The sequence below is a fragment of the Mus caroli genome, unplaced genomic scaffold, assembly GCF_978045245.1.
Source record: "Mus caroli unplaced genomic scaffold, Mus_caroli_1 scaffold_4, whole genome shotgun sequence".
Taxonomy (NCBI): Eukaryota; Metazoa; Chordata; class Mammalia; order Rodentia; family Muridae; genus Mus; species Mus caroli.
The window spans coordinates 47,514,502-47,541,665 of NW_028227259.1; positions in this window are offsets into that span (position 1 = coordinate 47,514,502).

Genomic DNA, 27,164 nt, shown 5'->3' on the forward strand with positions numbered 1-27,164 from the left:
GCACACACCTACATGCACATACCACATACATACATGTACAGATACAAAGGAAAGAAAAAAATGACAATTTTCTTGAGCTATGTTGGCTCAATAAGTCAGCATAGCTGGGAAACCTATTCCTCAACCAAAAGACTACATGGGGGTCTGCCAGCTTATAAATCAGGTACCAATGGGTCAGGTGCCTACCCTGATCAATGAACTGAGGCTTGGCAGGGGAGGATTTCAGAGCCAGCTGAGTCAGGAGAGAGTACCATAGGCAAACAGAGTGCTGTAGGAGTCTATGATTAGGAGTTAATTCATTGTATCTTACACAGCTCAGTGAAGTAAGTCTGATTGTCAGTTTCAAAGCTCATTTTACTATGCGTGATTACTTTCAAGACCATTCTCACCTACTGGATCCAGTGAAAAGTGAGGATGAAAGCCGTACATTTGTGGAATGTAAACTTGAGAAAAATTAGAATTCTCTACGAGATTTTTAATACTGCAGTGTTTTCGTTTCACTAATTCTTAAGTGACCCTAATAAATCTTTGCAAAAATGCTTGTGACACTCTGACTTTTACCACCTGTCATTGATTTTATTATTACCTTGTCTGATGAAAGAGAAGCATACACCCTCATAGGCCAGGACAGTGACACTTAGGGGACAGGCAGAGAATACAAAATAACATTTCTAAATGGAATTCTCCAAATTTGTTGCACATTAAACTCACCTGGGAAGCTTGCTTTACATAGAATTTTCCTGTGGTCTTATTAACATGCCATGAAATGTCATGATGTTTATGTCTATGATTCAATACTCAGTAAATGTACACAGCATTAAAACATTCCCGCAATGCAGCTGTAACATGGACATGGGAATTCTCCATCATATCAGAAAAGCTTTTCATTTTGGTTTGGATTTCTAACCACTTTAATCTCAAATTAAAACACGACCGTGTTTGGTGAAACTTCATGCTGGTACAACCACTCTAGAAATCAGTTTGGCGGTTCCTCAGAAAAGTGGACATAGTACTACCTGAGGACCCAGCAATACCACTCCTGGGCATAAACCCAGAAGATGCTCCACTATGTAATAAGGATAGATGCTTCACTATGTTCATAGCAGCCTACTTATAATAGCCAAAAGCTGGAAAGAACCAAGATATTCCTCAACAGAGGAATGGATACAGAAAATGTAGTACATTTACATAATGGAGTACTACTCAGCTATTAAGAATAATGAATTTATGAAATTCATACACAAATGGATGGAAGTAGAAAATATCATCTTGAGTGAGGTAATCCAATCACAAAAGAACACACATGGAACACACTCACTGACAAGTGAATATTAGCCCGGAAGCTCGGAAGATAAAATTCACAGACCAAATTAAGCTCAATAAGAAGGAAGACCAAAATGTGGATACTTTGGTACATCTTAGAAGGAGGAATAACATACCCATGGGAGGAGATACAGAAACAAAGTGTGGAGCAGAGACTGAAGGAAAGGCCATTCAGTGACTGCCGTACCTGGGGAATCCATTCCATATACAGTCACCAAACCCAGACACTATTGTGGATGCCAACAAATGCTTGTTGACAGGAGCCCAATATAGCTGTCTCCTGAGAGGCTCTGCCAGTGCCTGACAAATACAGAAGTGGATGCTCTTAGCCAACCATTGGACTGAGCACAGGGTTCCCAATAGAAGAGCTAGAGGAAGGACCCAAGGAGCTGAAGGATTTGCAGCCCCAAGGAGGAACAACAATATGAGCCAACCAGTAACCCCAGAACTCCCAGGGATTAAACCACCAACCAAAGAGTACACTTGGTGGGACCCGTGGCTCCAGCTGCATATGTTGCAGAGGATGTCATTGTAGGTCACCAGTGGGAGGAGAGACCCTTGGTCCTCTGAAGGCTCTACGCGCCACCCCCTCCCCAGTATAGGAGATTGTCAGGACCAGGAAACAGGAGTGGGTGGTTTGGTGAGCAGGTGTGGGGGTGATAGGGGGTTTTCAGAGGGGAAACCAGGAAAGGGAAAAAATGTAGGTTGAAGATTTTGTTGCTGGATTGAAGATGGCTGGTTCCATATCCCACATCCTAGGAGTCATAGAGTCACTCTCATAGATTCCAAGGAGTTTCCAGTGCCCAAGTTTTACTAGTTTGTCTCAGAGATGCATCCTACCCCTCACAGCCTCCCCTTTTGTCTGATCCCTACCTCATCCCTCCTGTTTCTATCCGATCACCCTCTCCCATCCAATCCTCTCCTCCCCATTCACCCATTATGTCTATTCTATTTCTCCTTCTAAGACAAATTCAGTAGCACTCGTTGTTACTTAGCTTCTTTGGGTCTGTGGATTGTAGCATGGTTATCCTTTACTTTATGGCTAATATCCACTTATAAATGAGTACATACCATGTTTGTTTTTCTGGGTCTGAGTTAGCTCACTCAGGATGATCTTTTCTAGTTGTATCCATTTCCCTACAAATTTCATGATGTCACTGTTTTTAATGGTTCCATTGTGTAAACATACCACATTGTACCACATTTTCTTTATCAATTCTTTGGCTGAGGGACATCTAGGTTGTTTCCAATTTCTTATTATTAATGAATCTATTAACATAATTGAGCAAGAGTCCCTGTGGTACAGCGGAGCATCCTTTGGGTATGTTCCCAGGAATGGTATATCTTGATTTTTTAAAAATTTTTGATTTTTTACTAGGTATTTTCTTCATTTACATTTTGATGATGTTCTTTACCTTACAGAAACTTTTTAGGCTCATAAGTCCCATTTGTCAATTGTTGGTCTTAGTGTTCTAGTCAAGAAGTTGTCTTCTGCACCAATGTGCTCAAGGCTTCCCTTACTTTCTTGACTACCAGGTTCAGTGTATCTGGTTTTATTTTGAGGTCTTTGATCCTCTTGAATTTGAGTTTTGTGTACAGTGATAGGTATGGATTTATTTGCATTCTTATACATGCAGTTAGACTAGGAGCATTTTTTGAAGATGCTTTTATTCCATTGTATAATTTTGGCTTCTTTATGAAAAAAATCAAGTGTCCATTGATGTGTAGATTTATTTGTGGGCCTTAAATACCATTGATCAATTGTTTTTATGCCAGTACTATGCATGTTTTATTACTTTTTTTCTGTAGTATCACTTGAAATCAGGGATAGATATATCGCCAGAAGTTCCTTTATTGTACAGAATTATTTTAGATATCTTGGATTTTGTTGTTGTTGTTGTTTCATATGAAATTGAGTATTGTTTTCTCAAGGTCTGTAAAGATTTATGACAATATAAAATTTTAAGTTTAATTGAATAACACATGTCCATATGTACTTTTATGTACTAATATATTGATAGTAAATTATATAAATGATAAAAATATTATGTTATGGGTTCTTTTTCATGTCAATTTACATATCTCATTTTCTTATAATGCCTCTACTCCAGAGTATGAATATAACATAATTCATTTTACCCTCATTCTCCCTTTGGATAAAAATAGAGGTTGTTTATAATTTTGCCATCCCCAGCAGTTGGCAGCAACCCTCTTGAACTACATCCACATCTACCTGGATCTAGATATAAATGCCTGTTACCTAGCCCTCCTAACATCCTCTCTCCTTCCTACATTCACTACAGGATTTGACTTACTAGGTCTAAGGTGAAACCAGGATTCTGTAATTTTGTCATGCACCTGCCCTGAAGATTCAGATCTATCCATCTCCTCACCATTGGAAATTATTAACATCTAGTCATTGTTTAAGGCAAACGTTAATGACTGTAGTCAGAGACCCATGTGGGTTACATCCCAGCTCTGTCATTGAAATAGTATAATCTTTAACCTTCCTCATTCCTGTCCATGCCATACAGTCATTTTATTCATTCCTACCCATGTCCATGCACATAGTCAATCATTCTTTCATTCACTATTGAGTACACAAGCACTGAGCATCTTTTTATATGCTCAGAGTAATTGTCATTCGGTGTAAGAGTCAAAGGAAAACAACAGAGTATCATAAATTCTACATTGGAAGGCCAGTACACTATATATTCAGTGCAGGGTAATAGCTAGAAAAGTCTGAAGTAGTATAGGAAAAGACACACTTAAGTGACTCTTGAATTAAGTGTAGATTTTGGCCATTTGATTAGGGATGATCCCTCAGAGAAAACAAAGGGAAAAATGCCTGTGTGGATGTCAGCATGCATATCATGAGTTCATATTGTGCAAGGTCCAGGGATGTGGCTGGAGGGAGGTAGGATTACACCAGGTTTGCAACATGTGCCAGATGTCTCTAAAAGAGTTATACATGCGTGTACCATGATGCACTCACATCCTAGCACAGTTTTGGGGCTGAATACAAATGAAGGAATAAAGAGACTTGGATGGTGAGATCAGAATATGAAATTAATATGTAAGCTTGCCTACCTGATCAGGTAAGAACCATTAAAAAAACCAGATGGAGCTTCTTGGGTCCTTTTACTTGCTCAAGTAATGGGCTGATCATTCATGGCCTTGCTTTATTTAATATATCACCAAATCCATTGTTGGGGGTGGTCCTCCTGAAATTGCAAATTCTTACTCAAAAGATGGATGTACTGGCTAATGTATGGGTCAACTTGGCAAGACCATGGCACACATGTACTCAAACATTATACTATGGATCTCTGTGTGCCTTGGATAAAATTATCATACAAACTAATGAGCTTGAAGCAGATTACCCTTTTTAATGTAGGAGAGACTTATCCAATCATTTGAAGGCTGATGGAAATGAAAATTGACTTTCCCTAAGGAAAAAAAAAAAGCAAATTTTGCTGGCAGGTTGAACTGCAATATCTACTAGGTCTCTAGTCTGTAAACCCATTCTGCAAAACTGGAACTTCTTACTCCTATTTCCTTGAGAATTCTCTGTCTATACTTTTGTCTGTCTGTCTGTCTGTCTGTCTGTCTGTCTGTCTGTTTCTCTCTGTGTGTATGTGTGTCTCTGTCTCTCTTTCTCTCTCTCTTTGTGTGTGTGTGGGGGGGCATCTGTGTATTCATATGAGGCATGCTTATGAAGGCCACAGGTCAATATTAAGTGTGACGCCTTATATTATTCACCTTGTTCTTTTAGAAATAGTATCTCTCATTAGCAAAGCACCTACCAAGTGGGATAGGCAGGCTGGCCAGCCAGCCCCAGAGCTTTGTACATCTCTGCCATCCTAGCATCACTACTATGCTTGCCTGGCTTTTAAAACATGGTTGCTAGTCTCCTCTGCCTGTTTTCTTGCCTCTACCGGTTCCATTTCTCCAGCGAACTGAAATCACTGTATCAGTGTCCTCAGAGGTTCTTTCTAGGGCTACATTGTAGCCCTCAGAGCCTGATAGGAGTACTTCTCATGACAAGAAGAACATTTAGAGAAGGCCTCTTCCCTTCAGGCTCCAAGAAACTTTCATGTTCCGCTAGCAACTAATTTGGAAGAAGAATATTGACACTACAAACCCTAGCCAGGACTGAGCATCCTGAGGTTCATGGACACCAGCTTTCTCTCTGCCACATCTTACAGATGTCTTCTCTGACATCAACCTTTCATTTTCTCTCTTTCCAAAACTGATACTGGCCTGACCCAGCATAGAGTACCGCTTTGTCTGCTGTTATTGTTTGTCATGATTACTGCATTTTGTTTTTCTTGTTCAAATAACTAAAGAAGATGCAAGTCCTATCTCAGAAGATGGGGTCCGTTTATTGAAATCCTGCACCTATCTCCACTAAAGCAAAGATAATAATCATATTGACATTTTCCTTTTATGAAGATCACTTCATAGTTTACCAATTCATACTGGGTTTAGTGAGCTTTTAGTCTCCATGATAAAATCTGCAGTCAGTATTGTAACCGATAATACTACTATGATAATGGTGTGATGGTGCCTTGAAGTATTCAAGGAATTAAGTGGAAATGTGCACATGAAATGCTTAGGAGCTCATGTGACATCTGATTGCTAGATCTTTCCTCTGCATTGTCTCATGAGATTATTCCAATGAAATAATCAAGATGTGACAAGTTAATTCTGTTTTATCAATGAGGAAAATGTCGGGAATGAAGGCCCTTACTCAGGACTATCAACAGTTAATGAGCTAGAACTTGAATTTGGAACTTCTGACTACAGTGCTCATTAATCTACACACTTGAGTTATAAGGCAAATCTTGACTTAGAAAATGCACAAAAATTCTATGCATAATAAGGAATAAAAACTGTATATTATAAGACTTTTTAGAAGGTGGCACACAAATAACAGATGTTAGATAAAATTCATTGAAGGGAAAGACTCAATTATTAACTCTTGATTTTGTTAAATTTCTCTACTAAACCTCTCCCATCTGGGCTCAGAAAACCCTGTGGAAGATGAAGCAGAAAGACTCTAAGAGCCAGAGGGCATGGAGGTACCAAAGAAACAAGGTCCTCTAAATCAACAGATTGGTGCCCATATGAACTCATGGTGACTGAGGCAGCAGGCACAGGGCCTGCCCTGCTCTGCACCAAATAGCTCTTCTTGATGAACAGAGAAGTGGACACATGTTCCCATTTCTAGCCCAGAAGCTATCTCCAACTGATAACCACTTGCAAATGAAATGTTAGTTTTCTCCAATGCAGTCTCATTGGAGAAACAAACTACTTTTAAGGGTAGGGTACATGCCAAGCAGTAGATGGACAACAGGCAATAAACTCAGTGGCATTTTTGGTTGTGCCTTATCTCATGTCAGGTCATGGCTTGAAAAAATGTATATATGTAATTCATATGTATAAATATGTAAATTTAAGTACATATAATATATATATAACATATATATGTACATATGTATATATATATAAATATTCATATACTCTCTTTGTTAGCATATAGGTCCTTTGAGTATATATTATAGTTTCTAGTTCAGTGTTTTTATGGGGTTCCTGAGTGTATGACTGAATGTGTTTCTGTATATGTATTTGTTTCTTGTGCCTTTTAGGGCGCTTCTTTTCTTCTTTTCATTGTTTTGTCCTATTCTGATATGCTAGTTTTCGTTTTATCTAATTTTATTTTAGTATTATTCCTTAGAAGCCTCTTTGTTTTCTAACAAAAGACAGGAAGGAGGTGGATCTGGATGGGAGGGAAGGTGGGGGGGAAATGGGAGGAATAGAGGGAGAGAAAAATGTAATCAGGCTATATATGGTGTGAGGGAAAAAAAGAAAAACTCAAACATATCATCAATTTTTCAAAATTTCCAGAGATCTACAGGTCCAGTGTGCCCCTGCCCCACTTAGGTCTCTGGTAAACACATGTTCCAGAAAGCCCAGGCCTGCAGCTTCCCCTCTTGAAATTCTTCACCGACTTTCTGTTGCCCATTTCTTCATTTCCCCTAGTTTCATAGTTGTCTCCCTCATATCACATCACAACCTGCACCTGCTCATAAAAAAATTGTTTCCTCCCAAGCCTTTGGAGTAAAGGTCAACTACTCTCACACAGTGTGCAAGGCCATCCTTCATCCATTCAATCAACGAGTATTTATGGAGCTCTGCAAAGTACTAGCCAGGACTCTTTGCCCTGCTAAGTTAAAGCTCCTGCCTCTCTGGAGTTTACACGCTAAGGAGATAAAATAACAAAGGCCCTTACTTTCCCAATATAGTCCTAGTCCATCCCCGGCCTCCAAGCTTCCTCCTCCCAGCTACAGCATTTCTCTAGACCCGAGTATGGTGTGTTTCTTCCTACCTCTGGGTCGCTGTCTTTGCTGTCTGTTCTCTTTGAAATACCCTTGATTTGTCACCACTTTTCACTGCATCCTCATCATCTCAGCTGTCTTTCACAGTATCTCCTGTATGAAGGGTTTCATTTCCATTTCCTTATTTTTACTTCAGTATATCTAGAACTTTCACGATGGTCCTATTCTTGCTTACCATCATTTTAGTAGGGGGCGGGTGCAATGGAGGCACTGCAGGGTGATTACAAATAGTCTCTCCAGGGTTTTGCCCTTTTTCCCTTATATAGACGGCAATGTCAACATACCTTAATTTAAAATCTGCACCCAATAATAGAGATTAAAAAACAGTACCCAGTACTAAAGTATAATTTTGGGTACATCTGTGAGGATGCTTCTGGAAGACATTCAGTGGTCTAAGTGAGAAAGATTCGTGTTCACCAGTGGCAGTGAGACCCAAGCAAAGGGATGATATTTGGATAGAACAAAAGTATTTTCTCATTCAGGATAGAACAGAAGGACAGAACATTCATTCATGCTCTCTCTCCCTCTCCCCCTCCCCTCCCCCTCTTTCTCCCTCTCTCCTTCTCCCTCTCCCTCCTTCTCCCCCCTCCTTCTCCCTTCTTCTGTCCCTCCCTCTTTCCCTCCCTCCTTTTCTCCTCCCTCAATTCTTCCCTGTTCGTATACATCCACAGTTCTCTGATTTTTACAGCATGGACCGTGCCATATTCCCTAATCCTACAGCTCAGGTCTTTGGCTTCAGGCTGAGAAATATACTCTCAGTTCCTTGGCTCTGAGGCCTTTAAGCTTGGACTGGATTATATCCTACCAACTTCCCCGAGATCCCAGCTTTCAGATAGTCTCTTCTCCATGACTGCCTGAGCATTTCCTCTTAGTTATCTAATTATCTATGATTTCTATTGTTACTTTTTCTCTGAGGGACCTCAGTTGCAAGCTTCACAATATGATTTAGCAGCCCCTTCTCATCCATAGACAGAATCATTTCCCAATATCTTAAATCTGATATGGCTTTGGTCTATAGAAGACCCTTTGGTTGTGCAAACTTTATATGCCCCAGTACAGGAAAACACCAGGGCCAAGAAGTGGGAGTGGGTGGGTAAGGGAGCAGGGAGGGGGGAGGGTATAGGGGACCTTTGGATAGATAGCATTTGAAATGTAAACGAAAATATCTAATTAAAAAAAAAAAGAAGAACACAAGATTCCATTCTCCCTAGCCTTTGCTCTCTTAGGCTTCTACTTTTGCTATGAGAACAACCATGCACACACTTGGAAACATTTGGGAAAGGACCTCATGAATCAGTCAAAATAGTCTAGTAAATGCTCTGAGCAGGTGCCCAAGGCAGAAGCAGAGATGGCTCTTAGCTAACTTGTGGATCCATGAGAAGAATTAAATGCTTATCTTTCTGTGCGTTTAAGACTTGTAGTGTCTGTCCCATAATATTAGTGTGGTCCCAGTACATTAAAACAAATGCTTTAGGGGATCACCAACTCGTCTTATTCTTACATCTAACTACAGCTGCCACCCCACTGGTTCATTTCACTCACTCACTCACTCACTCACTCACTCACTCACTCACTCACTCACTCACATCATCGTTTGTCTGTCTTTTCAGCAGGCCTGTCTACGATGTATTAGGTACTAGAATACCTTAAAGATTGGTTTGATACTGTATGCAATGTCACTGGAAAGAGAGGCCCATTGGACTTGCCAACTTTATATGCCCCAGTACAGGGGAATGCCAGGGCCAAGGGGTGGGGGGGGGGACTGGGGGGGGAGTGTATTGGGGACTTTTTGGATAGCATTGGAAATGTAATTCAGGAAAATACATAATAAAAAAAATAAAAAATAATAATAAAATAAAAATAGTAAGTTCCAAGAAAAAAAAAAAAAAAAAGATTGGTTTGATACATTCTCAGTGTCACCAAATGTCAGTGAAGTGAATAGTGACTTTCTTATCTTCTTTACTGCTCTAGAGATAGGACCTTCCAAACTGCTCTGTAGAGCCTGTCCTAAATTTAATCTCCCCATGGGTTGCAAAGTTTCTCTTCTTGTTCACCCAACTCTCTGTTTCTTGTTTCTTTCCCGTTTTTCTGAGCATTCATGCTCTTGTTCAGCTGCCCATGAACCTGGGAAGTGATGTTCAGCATCTGCTTCATAAAAATTTTTTTTCATAAATTTAAATTCAGTCATTAAGTTAAGGAAACAGTTAAGCCACTTTACATGTGCTGAGGAATTTATTTTGGGATATCTCTGTGGGAAGGGATGTTTAGGATTAATTGAGCTTTCTGGATATCTGCACATGAGCACCAGGGTTTTATATATAGAACCAGAACACCTGATCTCAGCACCTGCAAGAGAAATTACTCACTTAATCTCCCAAACTCCAATCAGAGGGAGGAGGGCCCTGAGACTATGGTAGAAAACGTGTAGTGAGAATCAGGTCCCCAAAGCTAGAGGCAAAAAGACCTTGTCATTCCTTAAGTCCCTTTCCATTGCTGTGGTCTGAAAGCCACTCTCGAACTGGTTTCTTAATTATATATTAATGCCATTATTTTTTTTTCTCTGATTCCTGTGGGTTCTATCTTCTACTGTATCTAAGAGATTGGCTTTCTAGGATTATGTATATATTTCTAGGATTATTCATATATATATATATATATTCATATATATATATATATATATATTCATATATATATATATATATATATATATATATATGAATAACCTGGTTAGTTTTTCTGGTTTCTGCCACCAGAGCAGATAGAAAGCTAGCTTCTCTGCAGAGATTTTGGTGACTGCTCACATTCCTCTTGCTGCAATGACCAATGTATTCACATTGCTCTCCACTGGCCTGAGGATTCCATGTCAACAGGCACTGTGTCCTTTCCACATATTCACTCACAATGCTTGCGTTTTGACAGTCCTTGCCATCAGCCCCCCCCCCGCCCCCCCAAGACATCCATCTTGTGTGCTTGGTAGTCTTGCTGATTCTCTGCTGCCATTAGAGCTTGGAATTTGTTTTGTTCTGTGGGAGTTTTTAACCAAATTTTACAAGTTATGTTTCTTTTTTTTAAATTGAAATACCTATAAGATGCTAAAATCTATTTTTGTTAAGCTCTGTAAATTTTGACAAATATATAGAGTTATATAACAGAGCAACTTCATCACACCCTTCCCCATTCCCTCTCCCCAATTCCCATGTCCCTTAGTAGCCAGCCCTTCCTCCAAGCCCTTCCTTGGCATCTACCTTTCCCTCTCCCAGAATATTATAAGAATGAACTCATATACAACGTAGTCCTTATTAGTGTTTTTCATGTGCCAAAATGCATCTGTGATTCTTCCCTGTCTCATATTGTCAACATATTTTCTCATTTTTCAATGCTAGGAAATATGTCATTTGCATAGATAGTCCCATAGTCATTTGTAAGTTTGAGGGCATTTGTGTTGTTTACAGCTTGGTTTCTTACAAACAAAGCTGTTGTAAATATTAGCATACAACTGTTTTATAAACATAAGCTTTCATTCCTCTGGGGTAGGTACCTGGGAGCGGGATAGCGATTTCAGAGAGTAAGCATATGTTTCGTCTTACAAAAAACTGCCAAACCATCTTCCAAAACTGCTGTGCTACTTAGCAGTCTCAGTGGCAGTATCTAACAGTTATTCCACATCCTTAATCAGCTCTGGCTTTCATTCTTAGTTGTCAATTTTCTTTTGCTCTTTCATGTTCTTCGCAGATATGTTTGTTGAAGTTCTTGTCAGTTTTTAATTGGAGTGCTTAATTCCTTATTTCTATGAATGTTGAGAGATTTTCATAGATAGTTTTTCATAGGATACATATAGGTCTATTAGCTATAATTTAAGAATTTTTTCAGTACATAGTTTGTCTTCTATTCATTTGATGATGACAATAAAATGTAATTTTGATAACGTTCAGATTATCAATTCATTTTATTGGCTATGCTTTGGTGTTAGATATAATAAATATTTGCCTAAGCAAGGTTACAAGTATTTCCAACCTACTTTTCATATAGTCATGTTTATAAATTTCAGATTTAATATTATGTATGTGTTCCATTTAGGGAATATTTTTGTATTATGATGCAAAATATGGATTTGAGTTTATTGCATGTATGCTCAAATATTCCAGCACCAATTGTTGACAAGCCCAGTTTCACTGTTTGGCTTTTCACTGCTGTGGCCAAATGCCTGAAAGGGTGTGTTTAAAGGAAAACATCATGTGGGAAGTAAGAATGTGTTGGAACAAAGCAGACAGGGGGCAGACAGTGACATTCAGGGAGGAAGAGACAGGAGGCAAGACACAGACTTGAAAGGCATGCCTGTAATGGCCGACTTTCTCTAAGCTGGCCTTATCTCCCAGTGCTTCCATCTTTTCCCAATAATATCTGTCTATTAGTTGATTCCTAAGCCTGCATGGTTCAATCGCTGCCTCAGGGCCCCAGATATTAGAGACCAAGCCTTCAATAAATGAGCCTTTTGGGGAATGTTTCAAATACAAACCATAACATCTGGAAATTTGCTTCTCTTTATTGCTATAGTTCACTAACTACAACCATGTCTGGCACATAGCAAACATATAATAAATATCTGAAAAGTTAATGAATTGTAATTTGGTTTTTCCTATATAACTCATTAGCTCATATACAACCTGTTTGATATACTGTAAGAACTATGAATTTAAATGGATGTATTTGCCAAGGTATACACTTTATATCAAATTCACTAATTTAGATAAAATATTTTTCATTGACCAGCAATTACTTAATCTAGTTCTTTAATCAGCCATACATTTCATTGACAAAACTTTGAACCACATGCCAAGTTAAGTACTACAAAAGAAATTCCTTTGGCAAACTCTATAAATTCTTTTCTAAGATCATGCATTGACAAGCATGAATACAAGCAAGATCACAAAGGAGGTAGATTATATGAAATACAGCTTTTGAAACATGTTTATGGCACAGTAACATAAAGGTTAATTTCTTTCAATCTCACAATATAGTTTAATAAAAATGCTAGCAACTACCACAGCGTCAGAATGCTGATGGGCTCGAGATATTCTGAGCTGACAGCAGCAACTTGAAATGTGATAGGAGAACATGGGAGATTCCTGATTCTGTGGCGTGTTTGTTGTCTGGTCTCATGATTGAAGGACATGCTAACTTTCTGTTAGAGATTGATACAAAGGGAGGAACATTCTGTCTTTGTTCAAACTCCCTGCCTCGTGTATTTCAACTGAAGTGAAGAACACTCTTGAGTTAGAGATATGTAGTACATGAATAAAATGTGATTTCTGCTTCTAAAGAAATGGCATTCCAGGGCGTGGCAGAAGACACACCAGCACAAGATGCTACCAGACAACAGAGTGTGGTTAAGGCTTCAGAAGGGTGGAATTAATCTAAGTCAGCCCTGGAGGAACATAACGAGTCCTGTGGTTGTATGAGAAAGAATAATCAAATCTGAGGAAAGGCTACAGAGGAGAGAAAAACATAAGAACTTCAATAACCAGTACCATCTTTCCCCCCAAACCCACCATTACATAATGAGAAGTATTTTTCCTGTATTTTATGCAGCTTGGCCATTGCCAAACAATGAAAAAATTAAGGAAAGCATAAATCATTATTTGGGGCAAGCGGTAGACAAGACGAATATGTTTTTCTGGGCCACAGAAAAGTCTCCTGTTCCTAAGAGGGAGTATTATGCCCCAGAGTTGTGAGGGAAAGATATTCCCTGGCCTCATTACTGGGGCCTTTTCTGGTGAGGAAGCCTACACCATGCAATGGAAAGAAAAGAGATCGGACATCATCCAGCTGCGTCATCAAACGAGTAATTGGCCTGTGTGTTTTAGGCAAGTGATAGAATCTAACTTGGAAATTCTTTGCTAGGAAAAAATAATTTTTATACCCCTAGAGTAATTCCTAAAGAAGGAGTGGAGATCACTGAGTGAAGAATTCAAGGTTTGGGAAGGTGGCACACCCAAGATATCAGGGGTTTTGTTTTGTTGTTGTTGTTGTTTTGTTTTTGTTTGGGAGGTTTATTGTTGTTGTTTTGCTTTTTGTTTTGTTTTTTGTTTTGTTTTTCAGCAGAGAACTGGGTACGCAGAGTTCCAATCTTTTTGATTCCCTCTTGCCTCTTGGCTTAAGGATAAACTTGCTCATATCTGGCACAGGCATTGACTGGGAGAAATGACATGGGAAGGGTTAGTGTTTTTTATGTGCCCTCCATCCCATGTGTATTTATGTAAGTGTGAATCAAAATACACTCATGGAAAAGAAACCACACCAGTTATTTGAAAAGAGAGAGGTTAATATAAAGAATTATAATGCTGTTACCTAGGTAACTGAGAGGATAACAGAGAATACAGAGGTAGTAACTGCCACCCACAGGCCAGGGCCACAAGAAGAGGCTGCATCAGTACAACTCGAAATCTGGAACTGGGATGAAGACCTCTGCAGAGTGGCTGCTATTGGCCTGAGGACCAGAAATGATGGGGTCATGGGAAGTATGATGAGATAAGCTTCACAAATGTTAACAATACTAAAAAGTTGGAATTCAGCCCATTCCAGAATAAAAATCTGAGGCTGAGTGATACTCATAGGAATGAGAAGACAGGAATACCCTAGACAGGTCTGGTCTACCCCTTCTCCTGCCATCCCTCCCTCCATCTCTCTGACTCTCTCTGTGTCTGTCTCTATATCTCTGTATCTGTATTTCAGCCCCTGTATCCCCTCTTCTCTCCGTCTTCCTTCTCCCCCCTCCTTCTCCTCTCTCAGTTTCCCATGTCCCCCATAGGAAGATTCTACCATCAAGTCTCATACAGACTAATCACACCCCTAGCTTCATTATCAGAGCTGAACATAAAAGGCAGATTTGCACTCTACAAACAATAGTGCAATAATTGGTATGAAGCATGCAGTGTGTGTGTGTGTGTGTGTGTGTGTGTGTATGTGTGTGTGTGTGTGTGTGCGCGCACATGCGAGCGCATGCACACATGCGCACATGCATGCATGTGCATGGGTTTGTCCCTGTAGAGCTGGTATGAGCTAGAGATGGAACATAGAAAGTTATCTCAATTTATCCTGTTTTAAAGCATTTGGTTTCCTTATGTGTGACTACTTTATGTTTCTCAGTTACCTAAAAATATAAAAGGATTATGTGACATATCACTCCTCACAAATCCTAAGAGACTCCCTTTAAAAACACAAAAATTCAACAAAGGTACATTTTATTCCTTACTCCTCTGTTCCCCGTAAACTTGATATAATGGATAGAGAAATTTCTCCCAACCATTTATTTTAATAATAATGAATAGAGTGTTAATGCTTGAAAGAGGGGTTTTGTATTTATTCCATTGAGTCCTTGCAATAATCTTGCAGGCAAATATTATTTATTGGTTATTCATTATTATTATTATTTATTCCAATTTTTCTTTTTTTTAGGGGAGACTATTGTTAAAAATGGTATTTCCATTTTTCTAAGGTAGCTATAGCTCAGAAAATCTGGCAAGGAAGCCAAAACCAATCAATTGAGCTAAAATTAAATAGCCAAGCTATGTACTTAATTCTTTATCAGTCTTTTTACTTCAGGGCTCAGAAATACTCCTGAAATTTCTTGATATGCCCATGTCTGAAACCTGAGGATTCAGAATGTCTGAAGTTCTTCAAGATTTTGTAGTCTTCACAAGCTCTCCACATACCAGATACAGAATGAAGTTGAAACTCATTGTTCTTGCTATGTATCTCTTTAATTGGTGGTATAAATATATTCAGGGTAGGGGAGCAATTAATTGATTCCCTGATGTATAAGATGCTATTTCTGACATGATTATTTGAGATTTCAATAATAATAATTAGTTGGTGCTAATTGGAATCCTTCTCAAAGTAGGGTCCTGAACCAGCAGCATCAGGTTACCAGGAGAATGTGTTGTGGTGAAGACTGCTGGACTATGACAGACACAGAGAATAGAAGACTTGGTGCAATAGACACTAATGGTTGAGTGAGAAGTGTTGATGGATCTTCTAGAAACTACCACCCCACTTCCTAAACCTCTTCTCCGTGGATGACCAACTCCCCTAGCTACATAAGTTGCATGAGCCACTAGTTACCTTTCAGTAGGCTCTGACCTTACCAGTACCCACACTTTGCCCATAATCCCTTATCCTCAGTCTCATCATGCGGACATCTCTGTCTTCCTGGGTCATCCTGTTCAGCCCTCCAGGCACAATCCTTTAGGCCAATGAGAACATGTATGAAACTAATTCTGCCCTGTTTTCATGCTCTTCCATAAAACATTCCAATCCAAATAGCTATATGATACATGTGGTCCATCACTCGTGGGTCTTCTCAGTTTTCTTACTTTAATTTCTTTGCTGTGCTGTGTTCTCAAATTCCCACACTGACAACATCCACTACTATACTGTCCTGACCTTGAAATTTCATAGTACACATACAAAGACAAAATTCTTACCAAGCTGTTAAACCTCACATTGAATTCAGTCCTTGAACCACATCTCTTTGTATCTGTATTCACTCTAAGATGATATCTTTCAGTTTCTCTTTTTTTATATTGTATGTACCACTCATTCACAAGTTTGTATTTTTTAATTTATTTTTTAATTAGGTATTTTCTTCATTTACATTTCAAATGCTATCCCAAAAGTCCCCCAGACCCTCCCACCCCACTCCCCTACCCACCCACTCCCACTTCTTGGCCCTGGCATTCCCCTGTACTGAGGCATATAAAGTTTGCAAGACAAAGGGGTCTCTCTTCCCAATGATGGCCAACTAGGCCATCTTCTGGTGCATATGCATCTAGAGACACAAGCTCCAGGGGTACTGGTTAGTTCATAGTGTTGTTCCACCTATAGGGTTGCAGATCCCTTTAGCTCCTTTGGTACTTTCTCTAGCTCCTCCATTGGGGGCCCTGTGTTCCATCCAATAGCTGACTGTGAGCATCCACTTCTGTATTTGCCAGGCATAGCCTCACAAGAGACAGCTTTATAAGGGTGCTTTCAGCAAAATCTTGCTGGTGTATGCAATGGTGTCAGTGTTTGCAGGCAAGTTTGTATTTATTACCCAAAATTTCCTTCCAAAACTCTAGCATCATGCAAAATATTCACTTATGTATCTATCAGAGAACTCAAATGTCTCTCCAAAATCCCCAATTTCTCTTCTTCAATGTATAATGAGAATATCACAAAAAGTCAGAGAGAAGTAAACATAAAAACATGCTTAAAACAGGGTTGGAGGGATGTCTCATCAGATAAGAACACTCCTTGCTCTAGCAGAGGACCTAGGTTTGGGTTCCAGTACCCACATGGTAGCTTAAGACCATCCTTAACTCCAGTTTCAGAGAACCTGGCTCGCTATTCTATCCTCAACAGGCACTGTACACATGTGCTACATAGATAGATACACATGCAGACAAAACATCCATACTTATAAATAAAATCTTAATATTTGAAACAATAATGAGTAAGAATTCCTTCAAACTGACTTTAGACCAAAAAAAAAAAAAAAAAAAGAAAGAAAAGAAAAAAAATCTATAGATCTAAGAAACTTAACCCCAAGAAAAATAAAGGCAAAATAAAATAATATTAAAACTAAAATAAGAAAGAAGAAAAGAAAGAGAGGAGGGAGAGAAAGGGAGAGAGAGAAGGAGAGAGGGGGAGAGGGAGGGAGGGAAGGAGAGAGAGAGAGAGAGAGAGAGGGGGGAGAGAGAGAGAGAGAGGAAGGAAGGAAGGAAGGAAGGAAGGAAGGAAGGAAGGAAGGAAGGAAGAAGGAAGGAAGGAAGGAAGGAAGGAAAAAAGATGAAAAACTCTGATAGAAACATAAATCAGAACTTTCTGAATCCACTAACAGTTAAATACCAATACAGAGAATAATATTTAAAAGCTTAGGCCCTTAGCTGGCCATACTCTCAGCTAGCTTAGTCTAAATTGAACCAGACTAACTAGCCTATGACCCACCATGAGGCTAGCTCTTTACTTCTCTACTCTGCTCCCTCTGTGTTCTGCTGGTGAATCTCCTGCCTCAGAGATTTCTTCTCCCAGAGTCCTAATCTCTACATGGAAATTCCTCCTTCTATTTCCTGCCCAGCTATTGGCTGTCAGCTCTTTATTAAAGCCAATCAGCAAGTGAGGAAGGTGAACGTTTATAAAATATGAGGACAGCAATGGGCCATAAGAATAATACCACCAAGGTCCAGGTAGTACTCAGTTCTACCTATTTAGCAATGAACAATCTTTACACAATGTACCCCAATAGAAACCCAAGTGAAAAAACTCTTAACAACAGAAAAAATTAATCATATAAAGTTTCTTTTGATAACCCATGTAAGAAAAAAAAAATTAAAAAAAGGACTGGAGCAGAGTTTTGAGAGGGAAAAACCCTACCAACATGAAATTCTATACTCAGAAATTTCTTTGGATTTTCTCCAAATACAAAGAAAAAACCCAAAAACTATCTTAGACAAGTAAAACTTGGAGTAACTTGATTCCAATTCACCTACCTTGCAAGGAGTATTCAGGACAAAACAAAACAATACTAACAAAATATTAAAAGGCTTTTCAAGATTCACAAAAATTATGCTGAAGATTGTATCTACATGAAAATATCAAAGAACAGAAAAGTCAAAGAAAAATGTTCCTTTTGTTCTTCTTACTTGGTGTGATAGACAGCAACTTCTTTATATTACAGCAATAAAATGCTTGAGTGTCTGTGTGTGAGTATGTGTTTACACATATATAACTTATGTACAGACATGAATGACAGCAACAGGAAAGAGGCAGAAATTCTGGTTTATTTTGTAGGAGGTTATTTTAAAGTGGACTTGGGTAGTGTACTGGCTAGTTTTGTGTCAACTTGACACAACTGGAGTTATCACAGAGAAAGGAGCTTCAGTTGAGGAAATGCCTCCATGAGATCCAACTGTAAGGCATTTTCTCAATTAGTGATCGATGGGGGAAAGGCCCCTTGTGGGTGGGACCATCTCTGGGCTGGTAGTCTTGGTTCTATAAGAAAGCAAGCTGAGCAAGCCACAGGATGCAAGCCAGTAAGCAGTATCCCTCCATGGACTCTGCACCAGCTCCTTCTTCCTGACCTGTTTGAGTTCCAGTCCTGACATCCTTTGGTGATCAACAGCAACGTGGCAAGTGTAAGCTGAATAAATCCTTTCCTCCCCAACTTGCTCCTTGGTCATGATGTTTGTGCAGGAATAGAAACCCTGTCTAAGACAGATAATATCTTGCTCATTCTTGAGTACCTATTGAAGCTGAAAAAATATAATGTATATGTTAAAGAAGGGGAAGAACCAAATCAAATGCAATGTTCAGTTAAAACCAGAGGAAGTAGAAAAAAGATTACTAGTTTCTTAACAAAGCTATAGTAAAATACCACAAACTGTGAGCAATAGAAAAGTGTTTGTCCTAGTTCTGGAGGTTAGATAGTCCAAGGTCATGGCATCAACAGGATCAGTGCCTACTGACAGCTGTTCCCTGCTTCCAACTTAACTCCTGGCTGCTGCATTTTCAGGAGGAAATAAAGGTCAGGTCTTCACAGAATGGAAGGAGTAGAGGGAGTAAATTCTATACCTAGGGCCTTATCTCACAAAGTATCTATGTATATGGACCTAATTGCTTCCTAAAAGCCTCACTGTTGAATACTCTTAGGATAGGAAGACATAGAACATCCAATCTACAGTAGAGAAAAAGAAAAGGGGAGGAGGAGGAAGAGGAGAAGAAGAGGAAGAGAAAGAAGAAGGAGGAAGAGGAGGAGGGGGAGGAGGAGGAAGAGAAAAAAAGAAGAAGAAGAAGAAGAAGAAGAAGAAGAAGAAGAAGAAGAAGAAGAAGAAGAAGAAGAAAAGAAGAAGAAGAAGAAGAAGAAGAAGAAGAAGAAGAAGAAGAAGAAGAAGAAGAAGAAGAAGAAGAAGAAGAAGAAGAAAAGAAGAAGAAGAAGAAGAAGAAGAAGAAGAAGAAGAAGAAGAAGAAGAAGAAGAAGAAGAAGAAGAAGAAGAAGAAAAGAAGAAAAAGAAAAAGAAGAAGAAAAGAAGAAAAAGAAGAAGGAGGAGGAGGAGGAGGAGGAGGAGGAGGAGGAGGAGGAGGATCATCCAGAGAAATAAAACTGGGTAACAGATACAACTTTAAATAAAAAACAATTTTGACAATAATTTTGAACATTGCTGCTCTAAAGTACAATTAAGATAGAATTAGAGTATATTAAAACCACACTCCCAAATATATACTGTCCATAAAAAACTCACTTTAGATATACAAACAGGTGAAGAATAAAGTGAATGAATATGCACTAAGCCCTTGGAAGGAAGATATTGACTTCATACGGAACAGGCTTCAGAACAAGAAATATTGCCATAAAGAGGAAGATTGCATAATACTGGAGGGAACCATGTTTTCCAACACCACAGAAACCCCTATAGTGTATGTAGCCCCCAATTGACCCAGGCCTCAATGTCAAACACCAATATGAAATTCATAGAAGATAATGTAGGAGAATATTTAAAATGACTTTAGTTTGAAAATATATATATATGAAGCAAAAAATATATATGAAGCAAATACACAACACACAGAAGAAGGACCTGGTGAGACTGAGTTCTTTAGCATTTATATCTACTGTGTAAAAGTACTGCCTAGAAAATGAAAGTCCATTCAACAGCTGGGATTAGTTAGTTAGTTAGTTTTACTTTTGGTGTCTATTTATTTCACTTTACATCACCCAGAGCAAGATCAAATCATGTTTACATTACCCTCCTCCCCACCCCAGCAACAGGCCTTCTATGTCTTTTTTTTTCCATTAATGTATTTATTTAATTTACATCCCAATGTCTCCCCTCCTCCTTCCTGTCCCCTCTCACACACAGTTCCTCCCCCAACAATTGAAGCAGGGGCTGTCCCTGACTCTGTTGTTTGCCTGAGGATTTCATTTCCCTAACTGGGCTAGCATTTACCTCATTAGAGACGATGCACTTTGCCCTGTAGTAACTTGCTGTACCAGACTGGGGTGATACTCAGGGAAGACCTCCCCCTTCTCCGGAGATAAAATATTTTAAAAGCATAACTAAAAACCAAAACTTGACATCCGAAATACACAAGGAACTTTTAAAACCCAATAACAAATTACAAATAATCCACTTTAAAAAAATAAACTAAAGGTCTTAACATATTCCACAATAGAGATATGGTTGGCAAATACACAGAGGAAAAGATGTTTAAAACCATGTGCCATCAGGGATACATAAAGAAGCATGATGCACCGTTATAAACCTATAAGAATGACCCAAATTCAGAACGATGATGAAAGCAAATGCTGAAGAGGTGTGAGCAATAGGAGCTCTTCATTATTGCTGGTAGGACTAAAAGTGGTCAATTACCAAAATACTTTGGCAGCTTTTTACCAAACTAAGCATACCATATAATCCTAAAAGCATACTCCCAGTATTTATTTGACGTTCAAATGAATTCAAATCTTATGCCCATACAAAGGCTACACACAAATGATAATAGAGGTTTTGTTGCTAATTTCCCAAACTTGGAGGCAACCAAGGTACTCTCAAGTAACTACACAGATAGACTATGGTGCACACAGACAACAAAATAGTGCTCAGTGCTCAAAAGAAATGAACTGTTAAGACACAGAAATATGTGAAGAGATCATAAATATGTATTACTGAATATAAGAGGCAAATTTAAAAGGGAGTGATTCCAGGTATATGGCATTGTGCTTACTTTGAGGACAGGGAAAAGATCCATGATCTCAGGGGTCACATGGGAAAGAAAGAGTGACTATGTAGAAGGCAGAGGTATTTGTAGCGAGGCTGTCTTTGTCACTAGAGCGGTGGGCAGACCATTGCACATTTTCTCAAACCCATAGCCACACACTCAAAACTGAGCTGTAATGCAACTATGGGTAGTACGTGAAAATATATCTGTGAATGTTCATAATCGTAACAAATGGTCTGTGCTGATAGAGAGTGGTGACAATGGAGGAGGAGGGTGTGGTAGTTAAATTGGGGTGCAGTAGATTTGGGAGGATCTTGTCCTCCAATTTTTCTGTGAATTGTTGGTTTTAAAAGACTGACACATGAAACCTACGCAAAGCCTATTCAAATGAAAACAAAACAAAAATAGTCTCCCGTGTGAGTTCTACCCTGGATCAACTGACACCAAATATGTAGAAAGGTAGCACCCTGACAAACCCACCGAAACCCCAGGTTAGCATCAGAAGTGCTAAGCTGCAAACCCTACCCTAAGCCTCTCAATAAGAAACTCTGGAGACATGGAGCAGCAATCCGGGTTTCACAACCCTTCCGGGTGATTCTGACCTGCTCTCAAATCTGAGACTCCACAATGGGTGAGACAAGGGACTAGTGTGGGTGGTTGCAAAAAGAGGCGTACAGAGGCTCCAAAACTCTTTTCTCTTTAAAACACTCTGTCACATCCGAGCCTTTCTTTTTTTTTTTTTTTTTCCATGTGATCTCTTTATTTGTAAGGTCCCTAGTTTTCTTTTTTCTTTTTTTTTTTTTTTACATATTTTCCTCAATTACATTTCCAATGCTATCCCAAAAGTCCCCCATACCGCCCCCCACTTCCCTACCCTCCCATTCCCATTCTTTTGGCCCTGGCATTCCCCTATATTGGGGCATATAAAGTTTGCAAGTCCAATGGGCCTCTCTTTCCAGTGATGGCCGACTAGGCCATCTTTCCATACATATGCAGCTAGAGACAAGAGCTCCGGGGTACTGGTTAGTTCATCATGTTGTTCCAACTATAGGGTTGCAGATCCCTTTAGCTCCTTGGGTACTTTCTCTAGCTTCTCCATTGGGAGCCCTGTGATACATCCAATAGCTGACTGTGAGCATCCACTCCTGTGTTTGCTAGGCCCCTGCATAGTCTCACAAGAGACAGCTATCTTTGGGTCCTTTCAGCAAAATCTTGCTAGTGTATGCAATGGTGTCAGCGTTTAGAAGCTGATTATGGGATGGATCCCTGGATACGGCAGTCTCTAGATGGTCCATCCTTTCATCACAGCTCCAAACTTTGTCTCTGTAACTCCTTCCATGGGTGTTTTGTTCCCAATTCTAAGAAGGGGCACAGTGTCCACATTTTGGTCTTCATTCTTCTTGAGTTTCATGCGTTTAGCAAATTGTATCTTATATCTTGGGTATCCTAAGTTTTGGGCTAATATCCACTTATCAGTGAATACATATTGTGTGAGTTCCTTTGTGTTTGTGTTACCTCACTCAAGATGATGCCCTCCAGGTCCATCCATTTGGCTAGGAATTTCATAAATTCATTCTTTTTAATAGCTGAGTAGTACTCCATTGTGTAAATGTACCATAATTTCTGTATCCATTCCTCTGTTGAGGGACATCTGGGTTCTTTCCAGCTTCTGGCTATTATAAATAGGGCTGCTATGAACATAGTGGAGCATGTGTCCTTCTTACCGGTTGGGACATCTTCTGGATATATGCCCAGAAGAGGTATTGCTGGATCCTCCGGTAGTACTATGTCCAATTTTCTGAGGAACCGCCAGACTGATTTCCAGAGTGGTTGTACAAGCTTGCAATCCCACCAACAATGGAGGAGTGTTCCTCTTTCTCCACATCCCCGCCAGCATCTGCTGTCACCTGAATTTTTGATCTTAGCCATTCTGACTGGTGTGAGGTGGAATCTCAGGGTTGTTTTGATTTGCATTTCCCTGATGATTAAGGATGTTGAACATTTTTTCAGGTGCTTCTCTGCCATTTTGTATTCTTCAGGTGAGAATTCTTTGTTCAATTCTGAGCCCCATTTTTAATGGGGTTATTTGACTTTCTGGAGTCTACCTTCTTGAGTTCCTTATATATATTGGATATTAGACCCTTATCTGATTTAGGATAGGTAAAGATCCTTTCCCAATCTGTTGGTGGTTTTTTTGTCTTATTGATGGTGTCTTTTGGCTTGCAGAAGCTTTGCAGTTTCATGAGGTCCCACTTGTCAATTCTCGATCTTACAGCACAAGCCATTGCTGTTCTATTCAAGAATTTTTCCCCTGTGCCCATATCTTCAAGGCTTTTCCCCACTTTCTCCTCTATAAGTTTCAGTGTCTCTGGTTTTATGTGAAGTTCCTTGATCCACTTAGACTTGACCTTAGTACAAGGAGATAGGAATGAATCGATTCGCATTCTTCTACATGATAACAACCAGTTGTGCCAGCACCATTTGTTGAAAATGCTGTCTTTCTTCCACTGGATGGTTTTAGCTCCCTTGTCGAAGATCAAGTGACCATAGGTGTGTGGGTTCATTTCTGGGTCTTCAATTCTATTCCATTGGTCTATTTGTCTGTCACTATACCAGTACCACGCAGTTTTTATCACAACTGCTCTGTAGTAAAGCTTTAGGTCTGGCATGGTGATTCCACCAGAGGTTCTTTTATCCTTGAGAAGAGTTTTTGCTATCCTAGGTTTTTTGTTATTCCAGATGAATTTGCAGATTGCACTTTCTAATTCGTTGAAGAATTGAGTTGGAATTTTGATGGGGATTGCATTGAATCTGTAGATTGTTTTTGGCAAGATAGACATTTTTACAATGTTGATCCTGCCAATCCATGAGCATGGAAGATCTGTCCATCTTCTGAGATTTTCTAGAATTTCTTTCTTCAGAAACTTGAAGTTCTTATTATACAGATCTTTCACTTCCTTAGTTAGAGTCACGCCAAGATATTTTATATTATTTGTGACTATTGAGAAGGGTGTTGTTTCCCTAATTTCTTTCTCAGCCTGTTTATTCTTTGTGTAGAGAAAGGCCATTGATTTGTTTGAGTTAATTTTATATCCAGCTACTTCACCGAAGCTGTTTATCAGGTTTAGGAGTTCTCTGGTAGAATTTTTAGGGTCACTTATATATACTATCATATCTTCTGCAAAAAGTGATATTTTGACTTCATCTTTTCCAATTTGTATCCCTTTGATCTCCTTTTGTTGTCTAATTGCTCTGGCTAGGACTTCAAGTACTATGTTGAATAGGTATGGAGAAAGTGGACAGCCTTGTCTAGTCCCTGATTTTAGAGGGATTACTTCAAGCTTCTCACCATTTACTTTGATGTTGGCTACTGGTTTGCTGTAGATTGCTTTTATCATGTTTAGGTATGGGCCTTGAATTCCTGATCTTTCCAAGACTTTTATCATGAATGGGTGTTGGATTTTGTCAAATGCTTTTTCTGCATCTAACGAGATGACCATGTGGTTTTTGTCTTTGAATTTGTTTATATACTGGATTACGTTGATGGATTTCCATATATTGAACCATCCCTGCATCCCTGGGATGAAACCTACTTGGTCAGGATGGATGATTGTTTTGATGTGTTCTTGGATTCGGTTAGCAAGAACTTTATTGAGGATTTTTGCATCAATATTCATAAGGGATATTGGTCTGAAGTTTTCTATCTTTGTTGGGTCTTTTTGTGGTTTAGGTATCAGAGTAATTGTGGCTTCATAGAATGAGTTGGGTAGAGTACCTTCTGTTTCTATTTTGTGGAATAGTTTGTGAAGAACTGGGATTAGATCTTCTTTGAAGGTCTGATAGAACTCTGCACTAAACCCATCTGGTCCTGGGCTTTTTTTGGTTGGGAGACTATTAATGACTGCTTCTATTTCTTTGGGGGATATAGGGCTGTTTAGATCATTAACCTGATCTTGGTTCAACTTTGGTACCTGGTATCTGTCTAGAAACTTGTTCATTTCATCCAGGTTCTCCAGTTTTGTTGAGTATAGCCTTTGGTAGAAGGATCTGATGGTGTTTTGGATGTCTTCAGGATCTGTTGTTATGTCTCCTTTTTCATTTCTGATTTTGTTAATTAGAATGCTTTCCCTGTGCCCTCTAGTGAGTCTGGCTAAGGGTTTATCTATCTTGTTGATTTTCTCAAAGAACTAGCTCCTTGATTGGTTGATTCTTTGAATAGTTCTTTTTGTTTCCACTTGATTGATTTCGCCCCTGAGTTTGATTATTTCCTGCAGTCTACTCCTCTTGGGTGAATTTGCTTCCTTTTGTTCTAGTGCTTTTAGGTGTGTTGCCAAGCTGCTAATGTGTGCTCTTTCTAGGTTCTTTTTGGAGGCACTCAGAGCTATGAGTTTTCCTCTTAGAAATGCTTTCATTGCGTCCCATAAGTTTGGGTATGTTGTGGCTTCATTTTCATTGAACTCTAAAAAGTCCTTGATTTCTTTCTTTATTCCTTCCTTGACCAAGGTATCATTTAGAAGAGTGTTGTTCATTTTCCACGTGAATGTTGGCTTTCTATTATTTATTTTGTTATTGAAGATCAGCCTTAGTCCATGGTGATCTGATAGCATGCATGGGACAATTTCAATATTTTTGTATCTGTTGAGTCCTGTTTTGTGCCCAATTACGTGGTCAATTTTGGAGAAGGTACCATGAGGTGCTGAGAAGAAGGTGTATCCTTTTGTTTTAGGGTAAAATGTTCTGTAGATATCTGCCAGATCCATTTGATCCATAACTTCTGTTAGTTTCACTGTGTCCCTGTTTAGTTTCTGTTTCCATGATCTGTCCATTGGTAAAAGTGGTGTGTTGAAGTCTCCCACTATTATTGTATGAGGTGCAATGTGTGCTTTGAGATTTACTAAAGTTTCTTTTATGAATGAGGCTGCCTTTGTATTTGGAGCATAGATATTCAGGATTGATAGTTCCTCTTGGAGGATTTTACCTTTGATGAGTATGAAGTGCCCCTCCCTGTCTTTTTTGATGACTTTGGGTTGGAAGTCAATCTTATCAGATATCAGAATGGCTACTCCAGCTTGTTTCTTCATACCATTTGCTTGGAAAATTGTTTCCCAGCCTTTCATTCTGAGGTAGTGTCTATCTTTTTCTCTGAGATGAGTTTCCTGCAAGCAGCTAAATGTTGGGTCTTGTTTGTGTAGCCAGTTTGTTAGTCTATGTCTTTTTATCGGTGAGTTGAGTCCATTGATATTAAGAGATATTAAGGAAAAGTAATTGTTGTTTCCTGTTATTTTTTTGTTAAAGTTGGCATTCTGTTCTTGTGGCTGTCTTCTTTTAGGTTTGTTGAGGGATTACCTTCTTGTTGTTTCTAGGGCGTGGTTCCCGTCCTTGTATTGGTTTTTTTCTGTTATTATCCTTTGAAGGGCTGGATTTGTGGAGAGATAATGTGTGAATTTGGTTTTGTCGTGGAATACTTTGGTTTCTCCATCTATGTTAATTGAGAGTTTGGCTGGGTATAGTAGCCTGGGCTGGAATTTGTGATCTTTTAGTGTCTGTATAACATCTGTCCAGGATCTTCTGGCTTTCATAGTCTCTGGTGAAAAATCTGGTGTAATTCTGATAGGCTTGCCTTTATATGTTACTTGGCCTTTTTCTCTTACTGCTTTTAGTATTCTATCTTTATTTAGTGCATTTGTT